This window comes from Phoxinus phoxinus, assembly GCF_949152265.1.
Source record: "Phoxinus phoxinus genome assembly, chromosome: 7".
Lineage (NCBI taxonomy): Eukaryota > Metazoa > Chordata > Actinopteri > Cypriniformes > Leuciscidae > Phoxinus > Phoxinus phoxinus.
Genome location: NC_136882.1, coordinates 9353496 through 9367529, shown reverse-complemented (window position 1 = coordinate 9367529; position 14034 = coordinate 9353496). Strand labels below are relative to the sequence as shown.

The 14034-nt window shown below is 38.0% G+C and overlaps 1 long non-coding RNA gene across 1 annotated transcript; it reads right to left on the bottom strand.

Moving 5' to 3' along the window:
• Positions 1-7418: 7418 nt before the first annotated feature.
• Positions 7419-13106, bottom strand: LOC307001700. Its single transcript, XR_013798300.1, has 4 exons — positions 13045-13106; positions 12880-12965; positions 12688-12779; positions 7419-7566 (listed from the first exon to the last, which is right to left on the bottom strand). It is a non-coding gene; the product is annotated as an uncharacterized lncRNA (long non-coding RNA).
• Positions 13107-14034: the final 928 nt, after the last annotated feature.

Here is a 14034-nt window from a genome sequence, read left to right as displayed (position 1 = left end):
ATTGCTCTTCTCTGTAATTAGTGATAACTAACCCTTAAACACAGGGGTCGTCAAGTTCGGTCCTGGTGGGCCGGTGTCCTGCAGAGTTTAGCTCCGACCTCACGACCTCCAGGAACAAGTTTGATGACCCCTGCTTAAACATGAATAATAATTTAACAAAAATAATAATTAACTTACCTGAGACGAGGAGTGAGCACTTGGCTGCTGATCCGCCATTTCAGCGCCAGTGGTTTAAAACGTTGGTGGGGCGCATGAGCACTTCGTTGAATCGATTCCTCTTCCCTCGCACAGTAATGCATGTGACCTTGATGACATATTTTTGACAGTCGTTTCGCACACCGCACTTTGTGGTCGTAATTCGCATGTTGTGTGTGTAACAGAGCTGTTGTGAAAACAAGCGCTGTGTCTGTAAACTGTCACAGTCGTGCATTTTAGAGTTGTACTCTAAAAAACACAAAATTGCGTATCTGTAAACTGTCGTGGCCGTAGATTTTGGAATCCAACTCTGACAAAAAACAGAATTACATAAAATAGTTTTAAATTATGCACGAGTATATTAAAATTACACACAAATGTTTTGAATTACGTACGATTATTTTTGAAAGTGATTTTATTCCATAGATATCAGCATATTTACATTTGTTTTGTTGTTGCCACTGATGAGTCCTGCTGACTTGAACATGGTAAAATGAAATAGAAAACACCTTGGAAATGACAGGTATTTTGAACAGGAACTGTTTCAGGAATGGAAAAAATGTGTGAGCCTCTCTGTTCTGATCAATAATGTGCCTTTTGTCCTTCGTTATGTATATTTTGATTATGTTGTGTTGTAAAAAAACCCGACACTATCCAAACAATCAAAAAGCCATTCTTTAAATATCCTCACATTCTTTGTGCAAGTTCCCTCACTATTTTTTTCACAAAACACGCATAAACGTAATTTTCTCAAAACTGCAAACTTTTACATACATGCTGCTCACATATGATTGTAGCGGAGTTTGTGCTGAATACAGTGTATTCAGACTTTAACCATGAAAATGTTACAACCCAGCAAAACAGAACGTTGGCACAACGTACCCAACCTTCTAACAACGTTTTGACAACATGGCCAACAGGTTGCTATAACTACTTTGTGTGGTAAAGGTTGTTACAGCGCTGTCACAATATTGACATTAAACCACCGTTTAGGGCCATTGCTTAAAGCTACACTGTGTCATTTTTTAAGTTGATTCTTAGCAAAAAACACTTTGTTCTTTAAAAATTATATGTGCTCATTTATATATAATTACTTCTACCAACTAATCAAGTATTCTCGTAAGCGTAGAATCTGCCATTTGTAATACATACGGGTGAGCTGCTAGAATGGTGGAAGCCATGTTACGCCTCCATCTTGAAAATACATTAGCCAAAGAGGGACATACCTGTAAATTCAAGCTTCGCCTTTTGCGTTTTTACACTCAGTGGCTCCGTGACGAATGCGAGGGAGATTACTCGCGACTGCCAGCAGATTTGAAATGATACGGCCACTGTAGGAGTTAAAACGCCCTCGGAATGGGAGAGGCTAGAAAGTAATATTCAGTTGGTAGTCATATACAATTTCACCGCTAGATGGGAGTAATTCCTACACAGTGTAGCTTTAAAGTTGTGTCTATGGTGTCTTGACAACCACTGGACTACATCTGTACTCGTCACTGCCCTGAAGCGCAAAAATCAGCCTTTTAAATTTCAACCGCCCATTGGGCTCATTGTGTTGTCTCATTCTTCATGGAGCAAGGATACGTGAGTATTGCGTTTAATTTTGCCTACCTCAGCTATATAAGATACGTAATTATTTAAACATAACCTACAAGTTCATTTTCTAATGTGACTAATGTAGCCTAGCTCGCACAGTTTAGGTTTTAATTTAGGCTGCGTCCTAATTCGCATACTATCCGTCTTAAATAGTATTCGAAAGTAGAATTAGTACGTCCCAAATCGTAGTATGTTGAAATAAGTGTTCCAAAGATACCCGGATGGTCTACTATTTCCGGTCAGAATCCGAAGTGCAGATCGATGAACACTCTAACGGCTAATATTGCCCATAACCCATCGCGCGTTGGGCGAGGATTCGGTTAGAACTACAAACACGAGTGAAAAGTGTTAAAAAACTACAGACATGGAGGACGCGCAAGTCCGGCGTTATGTAGAGAGGTTTAGATAAAGGGGTTTTGAGTAGGGGTGGGACGATACAGGTACCTCACGATTCAATTCTGTGGCGATATATGGTCCACGATATGATAATATCACGATTCGCGATATCTACGATATTCAATATATTGGAAGAAATTTCATCAACGATATATCACGATATATGTGACTGAAAAGAAAAAGGATAAGGAAATAAAGAAATTTTATGCATTTATTAATGCCAACATTTCCAACATTGTACAAAGAAATATGCATTTGCATAATAACTCACTGCCTTGACGATATCCATATGGGGCTAACGTTATACCTCAGTGGTAGCAACCATACAGCGTGCGCGTACACTGTCACACACACACACACACACACACACACACACACACACACACACACACACACACACACACACACACACACACACACACACACACACACACACACACTCTCTCTCTCTCTCTCTCTCTCTCTCTTGTTTTTTATGTTGAACGGCATGTCTACTGTTCTCTGCTTTTCAACAAATCATTTGCACACACATTCTGTAATTTTTCTATCTGAAGCTATTGCCTGCAACATTGAAAGGTCTCTGTGTTTAGCGCGAATGCTCACGTGATTGCCGCCGGCTCGGGATAAAATTTGTGCAGGACAATCGTGCCGTGTACCAGCTGCTTTGACGCGATTATCAGTTTAACTGACTCGTAATGTGTGCAATATCTCACGACCTCCCGAGTGTCCGAACTCGCACCATGTACAACAGCCTTTACTTGTGTTCTTCACCGGCCGCTGTTTGCGCCACTTTACCCCTATTTACTCGAACAGCGCCCCCCGCAAACAGAATGGTAGATATTGGGTAGTGACAGTGACATTGACAACAGGTAAATTAATCATTTTGTGTTGTAATAAAATATCGATATTGGACGTTAGTGTATCGATTATTTATTGCAACAGAGAGCACAACAATATATTGCAATATCGATTTTTTTTCCCACCCCTAGTTTTGAGTGATTAATTAGTATCTAACCTGACAAAAATGTATTCATTCAATGTTGTCCACATTATATTGCATCTGCAGCAGAATTGTGAACTTTTGTAAAGACACGTTTAGCCATTAACTTTTAAATGCCTCATTATATTCAAATTCCAAACACATGAGGAGAGTCTCCGCATGAAAGACCCGCGACTGGCAAATGAACGTGCTACTACATTTCTCTCCAAAACGGTAGGAAATTAAATTAGATTGAATGGAGGATTTTAATTGTGACAAGATGATTGACAGGGCAGTTTACAGTGACAGGATGCACGCGACAGATCTGTCCGTTAAAGATGACGAAGTAGTATGTCTCAAAGCTTGCCTACCTTTTTGCTACACACTCAAAAGTATATACTTTTGTCTTCACAAAAAGAGTACATACTTTCAGGTCGTAGTATAAGTAGGTGAATTGGGACCCAGCCTTAGTCTTATTTGTGTCTTTGCTCCTCTGGATTTGTGGATGTTTCCTGGACTGATTCCGGTTACCGACCTTTAACACCCGGCTTTCGACTACTGTCTGCCATGTACAGAACCCGGTTTTGTTCATTAAATGTTCTGATCTTTGCTTTTTATGTTTTATTTATTATACTTAAAAGAAATTTGTATATTCGTTTATTTAGTTTTTTTTTTCTTTTTTCACAAATGTATGACTTTTGGAAGTGCAATTTGATTACCATTTATTAAGTTGAATTAACGTAAGCTTCAGTCATTTTTACTCTTCAAAGTGTAAACTTGGAGGTGTTGATTATAATTAGGCTAATTTACTTATAGCCCCATTAAATAATAATAAGGATATACAATATTTAAAAAGAATATCAAATTATCTAACATCCGACTTATTAAAAATTAACCTCAAAACATAAAATACTAAATGGGGGATATCTATATGCCTATCTAGCATAAAAAAAAAAAATGTCAGAACATCATCTCCCAGTTGCTGAATGTCGCTCAACAATGTTGCTACAGCTCTGTTGTAACAATATTGCGAGGACGTAGACAACGACGTTGCCATAGCAGAAATGTAACGTGCCACAGACACGTGCGACCCTAAAGGTTATTTGGCAGTTGGGTCTATTCGAGGTTGGATCACGTTCTCACCACAAACAAACCGCTCCAGAATCCGTTTGAAAGGGTCCACTTTTGGTGCGCAACTGAGTGCGATTGTTGCATTCACACCTGCCCAAACGAACCAGAGCAAGGAGGACTACAAACTCTAGTGCGATTCAACCAAACTAAATGAGGCAGGTGTAAAGCACCTTACTTATCCGAAAATGTATCCACGGCTGGATCAAGTTGCTATTCAAAATGCAAACGTTCATCGTCAGAGTCCCGCTCTTCTTCTGAGGAAAATGTGATCTTGTTGTCACTGTCCAGGACGAGCTGAAGAACTTCCTCACCTATTTATTTTCTTTATTTTACAAAAACACAAGGATTTGTTGTTATTGTGAGTGTACACAAATAAAAGTTGACCTTTTACAGTTTATAATGATGTTTAATTACTTATTTGTATGACCGAAAATGAAGTAGTATTTTAAGTTGTTTACGCAGTCATAAGGAAAAAAATCCAGCAGAATGTGCTTCAGGCTTAGAGGGTTAAGCGAAAGTAAAGTTTCTCAAAATAAAAATAATCCAGTAAAGTACAGATAGCTTTCTTGAAAAATCTACTTAAGAACAGAAACTAAGTAAAAATACTTTGTTACTATCCACCACTGGACATGGGTCCAAGCAAATAAAGCACAGGCTTTCTTCTTCCTGAAGACATGTAAGACGATTTGGTGCAAACATGTTGATCACGTCACTGATGCCTCAGTGGGCGGTGCAAGCGCCATCAGTCAATGGTGTGATTCTATATGGGCTTCAAACAATCATCACACCTGGAGGGTGTTCCTCTTAGCATCAGCTACTGACACACCATCAAGTGAATATATGAAAGGGTACTCATGATCTACATATGGCGCTTTACCACTTCATGGTACAGCTCGGCTCGACACGGCTTGCTTTTACATTGCAGTTTAGTACCCCTTCAAAGTGGGTGGGATTATAGTTTCAACTTCTTTACTGCCGTGACATAATCGTAAACACGACACAAACGCCCAACACAGGACAGGAGAAATTGAGCATATCGATGGAATGGTGTTCTTGATTCTTGGCATGTGGATGTTTTTAACTACAAGACGAAGAAGTTTGTTTGTTCAGATTTGGTGTCTCGTTTCGCAAATCCAGTGACGCTGGTAGTGACGATTCTCTCTGACCAATCAGTGATCTGCAGTTGCAACCCAGGTCACAAAGGGTTAAAATAGAATCTTGAGAAAAACAAATATTATTATGTGTAGAAAAATAATTATATATATTATGCAATTTAGTATTAATAATAAAATAAATCAATAAAATAATTAATTGTATTTTATAAGATTTCCAAGTTGAAACTAGTCAGAGTAACCCATGAGTTTAGTCCCGCCCCTACACTGTAAAAAGTTTAACTATTATTTACTCAATTTTATTGGTGAAACATTTTACACTCAAAAAAATTTAGTAAATTTTAAAGCTGTGAAATCTTTGAAATATACGGTATAAATTGAGTAAATGTCAGTTAAAAAATTTAGTAAATCTGAATAACTGAATTACTTTATATGAGAAATAAAATTAATTAGATATAATCAAAATTATAAAACGCCACAACTGTATTTCTATGTCAAATAAACTAAAATAAATTAGTAGATATAATTGAAATATTAGATGAAATTTAACCAAACAAATGTGCTAGATTTACTAAATGTAAAAGTGAATTTAACTTAATATTGGACTATAAATTATCAAAATGTTGCATTCACTTGTTTACACTATTTACCCTTTACTTAGTACTTTACAATGAATATAATAAAACCAAATAAAGCAAGCAACACATTTTTAATTGAACATTTATTTGTCAATTAAACATTAGACAGTCTAAAAATTAACCTATGAAACATTTCATCCATCTTAATATTCAATAGATTGCAAAATTCAAAAATGTAAAGTAGCCATAAGAGAAATGACTAAACCTTATGAAAAATTTCATCCAATTTAATATTCAATTAGATTGCATGTAAAATTCAAAAATGTAAAGTATAAGAGAAATGACTAAACCTTATGAAACATTAGTGTTAATTTTGTCACCTATTTTTAATTTAGTCTTAGTCTTAGTCTTGTGCCAAATGTCCTTGTTAGTCTTAGTCATATTTAGTCATTCACATATCTTTTTTTGTTAGTCTAGTTTTAGTCGACTAAAAGTCTCATCATTTTAGTCTAGTTTTAGTCAAAAGAGAACTTAAGGTATCTTAGTCAAGTTTTAGTCGACTAAAAGTGTTTTCATTTTAGTCAAGTTTTAGTAAAAAAAATAGTCTTTTTTTTTTAATAACACATTATTACTGAGATTATTTCTGATTAACATTTCAGTATAAAAGTGTTTCACATATCTCAAATATTGGTTAAATGTCAGAACCTGACAAAATACACTTGTTGAATGATTTTTGTTGAATGCAACTGTTAAACATGTCTGGTTTTCAATTTCTGAGGAGACACATTTACAAATATGGAACCTGTTCTGAAGAGTATTTTATTTTAACCAACAAAATTCAAAAGCTGGGGCCCAACAGACGACTGAAGTTACAAAGGCGCGGGAAGACGTTTCAGGTTGGGGTGCTCCCCGGTGCTGAGTTTTTTTCATGATGATACTTCATGAGGCACACGCGCGCGGTCTCTTGCTCTCTCTCCGCCGTGCACGCGCTACGCGGTTTGGAGCACAGTCTCTGTCTCGCGGGCGCGCTCGCTCTAGATTCCGGAGATTTTAACTAATTCGTGGGCATCAGTGAGCCGCTATCAATATGCGGGAGACTCCCGGAACTTCCAGGAGGCTATTTTTTTGCAACAGCGCGAACTCATTCGGAATATTTTAAAGGCGTAACAGCTGATGAAAAAGCAGAGACGATTGTAGACGAAAATGAAGAGAGATTTTATCTTATTTTTTATTTTATGCAAAACATTTTCGTCTCGTCTTTTTTCGTCAACAATAATGCATGTTAATTTAGTCTTAGTCAGTGTTTTTGAACAGTAGTGCAGTCTCGTCATCGTCTCGTCTTAGTCATGGAAAAAAAAGTCGTTGACGAACATATTTCGTCTCGTCTCGTCTGACGAAATTAACACTATGAAACATTTTCATCCAACTTAATATTCAATAGATTGCAAAATTCTGCAACAGTGATGCCCTCAATCACAACTCCTACATCGCTGACTGCCCCATTTTCCCGAAGGATGTCGATTTTTATGACCTCCTCTGCCAACTCTGCTTGTACAAAGACGGGTAGATCATCTGAATCCTACAGGCAAATTGTAAATGTGGCAATACAGAGAGCAAAACAGTACTGAGGAGGCTATAATCTAGGTGAAACCTGCCCCAAAAACACCGACTACGCCACCCTGGGAGTTTCGCCCAGAGAATGATTTTCTTTAGTTCCTAATTGCACTACTATTGATTCACTTAAGGACACACAGGTAAGTAAACAAACCAGCCAGAGACGAGGTTCAATTTCTAAAAAGAGATCACAAATTTTATTCACTAATTAAAACACAATTCAGAACACATTCATACTTGCTGCTGAGGCTTACCCGTGGGGGAGGAAGGAGTCACAAAGGCACAAAGGAATCCCAGGAAAGGCTACCACGTGAACACACACACAAACACTGAAAAACACAAGTGAACACAGCCAAAGAAAACGGGGTAGACAACACAGCACGCAGGAAGGGGATACCACCACCCGGACACCAACACCACCCACTTCGGCTCTCAGCAACTGAAACAGACACAAACACACGATCAACAGGGGATTCACTCAAACAAAAGAAAGAATCAATGTAATCTTTAAATGAAGAAAACAAATTGAAAATCTTAAATACAAAATAACCAAACGACCAGAACCAGCAATGGTTCCAAGAGGCAGTACGCTAGAAAAGTATAGATGTAAATTCTTAGACACTTCTCAGTAAACAAAGAAAAGAACACAAAATAAACAGGGTAAAGTACAATGAAACCTTGGCCAAGGAAAACAAATCCAATAATAAAACGGAAAACAAAATATTTAAATGTATTAGCAATATCACTGATAAAGAAACAAACTAGAAATACAAATTAACTAAACTGAAAGCAAAATAATAGAAAAGAAATATAGATACTTAACCCAAATTTTAACTGAAAAGAGCCAACCCCTTCAGCTGCATTCAAACAGTTAAAATACTAGCCCACGTCGAGCTAGAGGCTCGCACATTCAGCCGTATGGCCGTGATTGCCCAAGAGCCGTGAAGGCAGAACGGTTGGACAGCGATCGGCAACGTTCCGTGCAAAAATGTTCAAAACGTGCACGTTAGATGAGTGCGACTCAGACGGGTAACGATCAAGTAAAGTGATGACAATGTTCCAAATCTGCGCGTTAGGCCAGCAACACTCCAGGACGGCGTGCAGAAATCAGATTAGGTTACAGTTATGAATACAATGTTCAGAAAAATGGACGTTTAACAAGCAGCAATCCAGGCAAAACAGCAGCTAGTGAATAAAGCTCTGCAACTGACGTCAATCTCCCGATGAACCAGCCCCGTTCCTGTTGTTTATAAAAAAATTAATTAACCCCAAATCAAACAAATAAATCCGACATCATGTATCCTACATACCGATCCAGCAGCGTTTAGATCACCCAGGAGGAAACCGCTCAACGGGTACAAACAGTACAGGCAGCTTTCAGTGCTAACATCCACTTGTGTTGAATGTCACGAGAGAGGAAAGGACTGGCCCGCCAACCGGAGATCTACGATCGTTCAATGGATAGTAAACATAACGGCAGCCCATAACAGTGAAATCGGTTCAGAGACAGCAGAGTCGCTACTTTACCTGTGGACGCGCAGCAGCAAAACACCGAGTGAGTGACCCGGAAGTATGACGCACTTCCGTCACCAGCGAGCGAGAGGGCAGGCAGAAAGACTACTACCTGTATTTATGGGAAGGGCTATGGCACTGATTGGCCAAAAGAACGCAGAGTGGTTATGAGTTAAACTCATACTGCTACATAAAGATAACTGGTTAGAGCTAACATTCAAACCTGAATGTTACAAGAAAGTGACAAATACACAAAACAAATAGCACCTGAAGAAGCAAACATCCTGTCGGACCATATGACAGGTAAAATCTCAAAATTCTGCAGTCAGTGAAAATACACACATTGACTTTAATGGAAACCTATTGACAATTGTTCCGCAGTTAGGGGTTAGACTGCATGCCTTTCAGAAAAGCGAAATAAAGTAAAGTGCAGCGCCATTCTGTCATATGCATAGCATTATGAGGAGAACATGATTGTAATAGAACATTGTAAATTCTCTTTGGTTTTTCAGAGCGCGGTTAAAGGAGGAGCGCATCCACAACAAGAGTTCCACATCCGACAAGCACGGTCAAGTTAACGAACGTTAAGGTTTTTTGTGCAGATGCAAGTTGTAAGACTACCTTATGTTGTCCATATCTAGGGCTGGGCAGAGCCATAGAGAGAAAGAGTTGCGACACTCCCATAGACCTCCGTTGTAAAAAATGGCGGCGCTTTTAACCGCCTACTTCCGGGATGTGGAGATCGGATTAGTTCCAAACACTGTCATTTGAGCGTTGAACCCCATTCACTTACATTGCAGCGCGTCGAGTTGTTCCAGAGGTAACTTGCTGAAATATCGACCTCTTTTGAATTGTCAACTGTCTATATTGTTTCAGAGGCCCTTTGCGATGCTTATACTGGTCTTCATTTGTATATGCACAGCGTAATTATTTATATTTTATCTTGGTTATTTCAACCAATTTTCTAGCATTGCCAGCGTGACTTCGCCAGCTGTGAAGGTAGCATATCTGATTAGTTCGGTAATTAATCGCTACCACCTTTATAGCAACTTTTATTTAATTGATTTTTTGGGATATACTAACTTTTCATTTATTGTCTTGAGTGAAGCGGCGTGTGGGAACAATGCTGGAACTCTAGGATTGTTATGGCCATCACCAATCCTGTCTGTTTCATGGATCACCTGCCCCTGGTTTTTGTTTTTCTTGTTCACACAAGCACACATTTTTGTTGTCTGTCATTGTTTAATAAAAAATATTTTATTTGAAAACCTTCATTTGTATCAGCCATGCGAATTCTGAACGGACCGCCACGGCAGACCTCTGCGTGATCACGAAGGTAACGTTAGGCTAATGGCTGAATCGGAATTTATAAGCAAAATCACGGGAATCAATAGCCTAATACAGCCCAGTTGTGCTAAAATAAATATCATGAGACGTCCATCATCAGATGAATGATATGGAAAAGTTAAGTTAGAGCCGCTAAAGCCAGTGCTACTACCCATGCGACCATGAACACTAAGCTTTTCCCTCCAAAAATATAGCCTAAAACTTATCTAAGTAATATACAGTACCTCGTTGCCCCTCCAAATGCAAAACTGATATTAACAAAATGCAATAACAGCTGAAAAAGTACTTGGGTATGTGTTTTATTTTATATTTACCGTTCAATAATGCAATCGCTGCTGTCTGTCCCATAGAATAACATGACAGCCAGCGTATGTTTTGGAACTATTGGGGCTTACATGAACCACGTGACAGCCATAGCGGCGACATCAAAGAGTGTCGCAACTCTCTCTCTCTATGGCTCTGGGGCTGGGTATTGTTCAAAATCTTTCGATCCGGTGCCAATTTCGATACCTCAGTTTCGATACCAGTTCCTAACGATACTTTTTTCGATACCATATGTTTTAAAATCCATTTCAACATCAACAAAAATACATTAAACACAAAACTTAATTAAAACAAATTCTGGTAACACTTCTCACTCAGGGTAACATTATTAATCAAACTGGTTGTGCTTTTTGGATAGGGGTGCGCCAGCAGACACAGTTTAACTCTGATACTCTGATTCATTCTGACAAAACAAATACATTTACAAATACTCTGATTCATTCTGAACTTCATACACTGTTCACTCATTGGCCAGAGGAGAACTGGCCCCCGACTGAGCCTGGGTTCTCCCAAGGTTTTTTTCTCCATTCTGTCACCTGATGGAGTTTTGGTTCCTTGCCGCTGTTGCCTTACCTTCTGGCTTGCTTAGTTGGGGACATTTAATATTCAACAATATTATAGATCTGCCTTAAAGGTGGATGATGATGAAATTGTTTTTTTTGTATTATTTTAATGTTATCACTGTGAAGCTGCTTTGATACAATCTGTATTGTAAAAAGCGCTATATAAATAAAGATGACTTGACTTGACTTTAACAATGAATCTGAATGAAAATTGTATTAAAGGGGTGGTAAAATGCCATTTTCACAAGATGTAAAATAAATTTCTGATGTCCCCAGAAGTGTGTATGTGAAGTTTTAGCACAAAATACCCCACAGATATTTTTATATAGCATGTTAAAGTTTTCACTTTTTGAGGATTTGCAAAAACGCACCGTTTTGTGTCTGGCCCTTTAAATGCAAATGAGCTGCTGCAGAGGGCGGGGTTTCAAGAGCTCATGTGTGTGTTAGCAGCTGCTATTACCTCATGCAGACACACTAAAATGACAGAAACTGTTCTGTCTTTAACGTCAAAACGGAGTCAGACAAAGATGGAGAGACAACATGTAGAATGCAACAGGACGTCTCTGAAAGGTTAGTTGATGAATTTATGTTGCTGATGTGGCGTTAACTATCTTCAATTAGCATATTCTGTCATGGTAATCTATAAATCGCTTGTATAGGAACTGTTGTGAGATGCACACAGAGTGACTTTCGATTGCATGTGAAAATATGGATGCTAAAGTTTGAGCTGACTCACTTCTGTGACAAAATACTATACAAATATTACAAATACAAATATTTGACTTGTTCCCTCAACTGCGTTACCGGGGGCGGGGTTTATGTACATTTTAGACTTGCTGATGTCACTAAACCCGGAGGAATGTCGTGTAGTCCCTACCAGCCGTTTGTTGTAGTCCTTAAAAAAACGATTTCTTTAAAAGCAAATATCTCCCTTTGCTTTGAACTTTGAGCGTTGTAACTTTGCAGATGTTGTTTATGCTCAAACAGCAACATTACACACTAACTAAAGTTGGAAAAGTGAAATCATACTTTACCACCCCTTTAAAATGTATGAGGTGCCGTCTAAGGCTTAAATCAAACTTCATTCACGCACACATATATGAAACACTTGTATGTATACTGCTGAATGCTAAAACAAATAAATATTAAATACACAACGACACACCTAAAGTCGCTCACGCACATACACGCAAACTCTACACACACGCACACAAACTCTCGACGCGAGCACACACACACTTAGAAAACTACACTGTTGTGTACACGTACACACGGTCAACGTTTAATCAACTTTTGAATAAAGTATTGCAAATATACATAGTTATAAGCTGACTACTTACAGGATATTCGAGGAATGCTGTTCACGTCGTTGCTGAGGAAAGCAGTCCTTCAGTGAAAGGTGCCTCTTGCTTAAGCGGCGAAACTTGTTCAACTTTTTAAGATGATGCAAAATACAAAAACAATTGTTAGGAAATCCTAAATAACTAACTTCTGAATTAAGTATTACAAACATAGCTGGCTAAATTACATACCTGGATATGCGAGGAGTGCGGGCCTTGTCGTTGCTGAGGAAAGCCGTCATTCAGGTGGCTTCGATTAAGCCGCGAAACTTGTTAAACTTTTCAAGATGACGTAAAAGACAATTGTTAGGAAATGCTTAATAACTATTAACTTTTTAATAAAGTTAACCGACTTACGTTCGCTACCAGAGCAGAGTTGCGAGGAGTGTGGCTAGTCGTTGCTGAGGAAAGCAGATTGCCTTTGTTTTCAGCGGAGTTGCACACGTGATCACTTAAGGCATTTTTAAAAAAAATTTTGAACCTGATCCACTCAAAAAATCACTTAAATGATTTCAAAAGATTTTATTAAGTTAATTTAGCTCTTTATTTTTGTGAAATTTACTAAGCCACTGGATTATTTTTTACAGTGTAGAAAGATCGCCAGGGAGAGTGATGAGAAGCGATGTGAAAGCTGTATTGAAGTCTGATAAGAGATAAAAACTTGAAGAAACCATAACAATCTTTGATTATATTGTATGTATGTAGATGTTCTTGATCGAAAGGAAGATTTAAGCAGTGACGATTTACAGAAGAAATAAGGCCAAATCGTTGGGTGTTTAGGATAATCACCAAAATTGTATTGTTGGATTATATTCTCCTTGGTGAGTGACATTTTATGTATAAGATGTGTTGAGTTTTTGAATGTGAAACTGAGGAATAATGTGAATATTGACTAATGTATAATACACATATAGCCTACATTGGTGATTTGAACGATTTGAAATGGTGATGTATTTGCTGTTAAAATGAGCACTGTACCGCTGTAAAGTGATGTGGATGTGTAAATGGGGTTTAATGTTGAAGGAAAATGTGTATATTTGTGTGGGGTTAGTTTTTTTTTCTTCTCGTTACCAAATTCATTACCACGAGGTACTAACTTTGCTAACCGCGTACATATATGTCTAGTGTCAACTGAACGTGAGTTGATTAGCATGCGCATTCGCTGTGTATAAGGATAACTATTATTATTTTTTTATTTTAAAAAGTTTATTAGAAATTTCAATGAGATTTGATGACTGAATATTTGAAAAATGTGATTTAATGAGTGTTGCTTTTTGGCTGTTTTTTTTCTCTCTCTCTCTTTCCTCTTTTATTTTTGGGCATATGTGAGTGAATGTTTCATCTACT